Source organism: Gastrolobium bilobum, unplaced genomic scaffold (genome assembly GCF_033153095.1).
Source record: "Gastrolobium bilobum isolate Gb01-03AN ecotype WA unplaced genomic scaffold, APGP_CSIRO_Gbil_v1 utg8009, whole genome shotgun sequence".
NCBI classification, from domain to species: Eukaryota; Viridiplantae; Streptophyta; class Magnoliopsida; order Fabales; family Fabaceae; genus Gastrolobium; species Gastrolobium bilobum.
Window position 1 is genome coordinate 202,268 of NW_026896245.1, and position 4,767 is coordinate 207,034.

The following is a 4,767-nucleotide window of genomic DNA, read 5'->3' on the forward strand; positions in this document are numbered from 1 at the left end:
AACAACAGTTGAAATGGGGACATTCCAATAGGAGTCTTGAATGTTGTCCGGTACGCCCACAGAGTGTCATCAAGTTTCTTGGACCATTGAGTCCTAGCATTCCCAACAGTCTTCTCCAATATTCTTTTTAACTCTCTGTTGGAAATCTCAACCTGACCACAAGTCTGTGGGTGGTACGGAGTACTAATCTTGTGCCTCACTCCATACTTTGCAAGGGCATATTCCACCATCCTATTATCAAAATGAGTTCCCCCATCACTAATTATAGCTCTCGGGACTCCAAATCGCGAAAATATGTTCTTCCTCAGAAAAGCAATCACAACCCTAGAATCATTGGTTGGTGTGGCTATGGCCTCAACCCATTTTGAAACATAATCAACTGCCACCAATATGTACTTGTTAGAGTAGGAAGAAGGGAAAGGTCCCATAAAATCCATACCCCAAACATCAAATATCTCCACCTCCTGTATATTGTTCAAGGGCATTTCATGTCTCCTGGAGATATTACCAGTCCTTTGGCAATTGTCACATGCCTCCACATACTTCTTGGCATCCTTGTATAGAGTTGGCCAGTAAAAACCGCTCATCAACACCTTTGCTGCGGTTCTCTCTCCTGCAAAATGTCCACCATAAGCAGAACCATGACAATGCCACAATACATCCTTCTGCTCCTCCTCTGGAATACATCTTCTGATCACACCATCTGAACACCTGTAAAAGAGATATGGCTCATCCCAAATGTATCTCTTCACGTCATGTAGAAATTTCTTCCTCTGTTGCCATGTGAAATCCTTAGGCATCATCCCAGCAGCTTTGTAGTTGGCAAAATCAGCAAACCATGGTGGGGTACTGATGGTTAAAACTTTATCCCCCACCATTTCCGTAACAGCACTTATTGCCAGTATCTGTTCATCAGGGAACTCTTCTCTGATCACTACCTCTGATCCTTCTTGAAGCTCTTTCTCTGTAATCCTGGATAAGTGATCAGCCACCAAGTTCTCAACTCCCTTCTTGTCTTTGATCTCCACCTCAAACTCTTGTAATAGTAACATCCAGCGGAGTAACCTGGGCTTTGCATCCTGTTTACTTAACAAATACTTTAAAGCTGCATGGTCAGTATAAACAATAACTTTTGATCCTAGCAGATATGGCCTGAATTTGTCAAATGCATACACAATAGCCAGTAATTCCTTTTCTGTAGTAGCATAATTCTTTTGTGCACTATTTAGGATTTTACTGGCATAGTAAATGACATGCAATAATTTATTCACTCTTTGGCCTAGTACCACTCCTACAGCATAATCACTGGCATCACACATTAATTCAAATGGCAATGAAAAATCAGGTGCCATCATGATAGGTGCAGTGATCAACTTCTCTTTCAAAATATGAAATGCATGTAGACATTCATCATCAAACATAAACTCTTGGTCTTTGACCAACAACTTGCATAAAGGCTTGGCAATTTTTGAAAAATCTTTAATGAACCGCCTATAAAACCCTGCATGACCAAGAAAACTCCTCACACCTTTGACATTGACAGGTGGAGGAAGTTTCTCTATCACAGAGATTTTTGCCTTATCTACTTCTATTCCTCTCCTAGACACCTTGTGTCCAAGAACAATTCCTTCAGTCACCATGAAGTGACATTTTTCCCAGTTCAAAACCAGATTACAATCTTGACATCTTTTTAAGACAGAATCCAAATTTTCCAGACATGCATCAAAATCAGAACCAAATACAGAAAAATCATCCATGAAGATTTCTATATATTTCTCTACCATATCAGAAAAAATGGATAGCATGCACCTTTGAAAAGTGGCAGGAGCATTGCATAAGCTGAAGGGCATCTTCCGGTATGAGAAAATTCCATATGGGCATGTAAATATGGTCTTCTCCTGATCCTCCGGAGCCACGGCTATCTGATTGTAACCTGAATAACCGTCCAAGAAACAATAGAAGGCATGTCCTGCCAACCTCTCCAACATCTGATCCAAGAACGGAAGGGGAAAATGGTCCTTCCTTGTTGCCTTGTTCAGTCTCCGATAGTCAATGCACATCCTCCAGCCAGTGATTGTCCTTGTGGGAATCAATTCATTCTGCTCATTCTTCACCACAGTCATTCCCCCTTTCTTGGGTACTGTTTGAACAGGACTCACCCAAGCACTGTCTGAGATAGGATAAATCATCCCAGCATCAAGTAGCTTCACAACCTCCTTCCTCACTACCTCTTTCATAGTGGGGTTGAGTCTCCTCTGTGGTTGCCTTACTGGTTTGACTTCCTCTTCCATCAAGATTTTGTTGGTGCAGAAAGAAGGATTGATACCCTTAAGATTTGAAAATTGCCATCCCATAGCTGTTTTATTCTTCTTGAGTACCTTAATCAACTTCATTTCTTCACTCTCAGATAACATTGCATTGATGATTGCTGGATATGTTTGATCATCCCCAAGGAACACATACTTCAGATTTGAAGGTAGTTCTTTAAGCTCTACCTTAGGTGCTCCCACAGGAATGTCATCTATCTTTTTATCAAGCTCTTCCACTACCGGTTCCTCTTGATAATTTTCTGTACTTGTCTCCTCAAGAAATCTATCTTCCTCCAATGAAAAGTCTTCTTCTCTATTCACTTCTTCCACCATCTCCTGTATGACATCAATACTGAAACAATCCTCCACATCAACAGGATGTTTGATGGCTTCAAAGACATCAATTGTAACTGTTTCTTCATCCACCCTTAGCATCAACTTCCCTTGTTCAACATCTATCAGGGATCTTGCAGTTGCTAAGAATGGTCTTCCTAGGAGTAAAGGACTTTCAGTATCCTCTTCCTCCATATCAAGTATCACAAAATCCACAGGAAAAATAAACTTGTCCACCTTAACTAACACATCTTCTACTAATCCTTCTGGTCTTTTGATAGATCTATCTGCTAGATGCAGAATAACATTGGTATCCTTCAACTTATCTATCCCCAATGCCCTACAGACAGACAATGGCATCAAATTTATACTTGCCCCCAAATCACATAGTGCTTTACCAACTTCCACATCCCCAATTGCAATAGAAATGCTAAAGCTCCCTGGATCCTTCAACTTTGGAGGTAATTTCTTCTGAATCAGAGCACTACACTCCTCCGTCAAAGCCACCATCTCACCATCCTTTAACTTCCTCTTCTTAGATAGAAGATCCTTCATAAATTTTGCATAGTGAGGCATGTTCTCCAGGGCTTCAGCAAATGGTATGTTTATCTGCAATTTCTTGAAGATATCCAGAAATCTTGCATAGTGCTGTTTCTGAATCTCTTGCTTCAATCTCTGAGGGTAAGGAACTTTGGCATATGGAGACAAAGTAACTGGCTGGTCCTGCTTGTCAGCCATCTTCTTCTTCTCCCACTTCATTGTCTTCTTGGGCACACCATCATTTTCAACTACCACCTCTTTTTCTTCCTTATCTTCCTTCACTGTTTCTTTTTCTTTATTTTCCTTCACCTTCTCTACTCTATCATCAGAGACTACATCTTCAACCCCAACCTCTTCTTCATTCTACTTATCTTCCACATTCTTTTTCACCTGTTTAATCACCAACCCACTTCTTGTCATGATTGCTTTGCAGTGCTCCTTAGGATTCACCATTGTATTACCAGGAAACTTCCCCTGTGGTCTCTCAGATATCTGTCTTGATAGCTGACCAATCTGGGTCTCCAGATTCCTGATAGATGCTTCCTGATTTCTGAATGAAGTTTCGGTCTCTTGCATGAATGCAGATGTTTCTTCTCTGAATGAATTAGACCCCTGAATGTAATCCTGAGTAGTCTTGGATAACTGAGCAAAGGCTTTTTCCCATGCAGCAGTATCACTTGGCTGTGATGAGTGTGTTGGAGGAGGATGCAGTGGAGGATTCAACTGATGGTTGGAACTATAACTAAACCCTGGGTGCTGATTCTTGTTCTTCCATGGTGGCACATACAAATTTCGCCCCTGGTTGTTGTAATTCCTCTGGTTGTGATGGTCATAACACACTCCATTAACTTCTGCATGTTCTGGTGATCCCCCATAGTCACATTCGTCTGTCACATGGTCTTTGCCATAGATAGCACACACACAATTGGTATCCACAGAAGCAACCTTTTGTGAGGATAGTTGCTTAGTGAGAGCATCCAATTGTTGTTGTTGCTGTTTCTGTGTCTACATCAACTGGTCATTCTTTTCCAACAAAGCATCATACCCATCCAGCTTAATGATCCCTGTCTTTCTGTCAGTCACTGGGGCATTATCAAATTCCTGAGATGCCAATGATTCAAAAATATCCAAAGCCTCTTGAGGAGTCTTGGTGGTCAATGAACCACCAGCAGTGGCATTCACCAATGTTCTGGTGTTGGTTGTCAACCCTTGGAGGAATATTGCTGCTTGATTCCACACTTCTATTCCATGCTGTGGACATTTCCTCAATAAAGTCTTGAATCTCTCCCAAGCCTCATAAATGGATTCTGATTCTTTTTGCTTGAAGCCTGTGATCTCATCCTTCAACTTTGCCCTCTTGGATGCTGAAAAGAATCTGGCCAAGAACTTGGTTTGCAGATCATCCCAAGTTGTTATACTCCCCTGAGGCAATGACTGCAACCATCTCCTTGCATCATCCTTCAGTGAATGAGTGAATAGTCTCAGCAGAATTGCATCCCTCGTGACACCATTAATTTTCACAGTATCACTCAACAACAAATTTTTTTCTATATGCAAGTAAGGGTCCTCTGCACTGGTTCCAGCA

The 4,767-nt window shown here is 41.3% G+C and overlaps 1 non-coding gene across 1 annotated transcript; it reads left to right on the forward strand.

The window, feature by feature from the left end:
* Nucleotides 1-4,425: 4,425 nt before the first annotated feature.
* LOC133298437 (small nucleolar RNA R71) lies at nt 4,426-4,532 on the forward strand. Its single transcript, XR_009749800.1, has one exon. It is a non-coding gene; the product is annotated as a small nucleolar RNA R71 (small nucleolar RNA).
* The last annotated feature ends 235 nt before the right edge of the window (nt 4,533-4,767 follow it).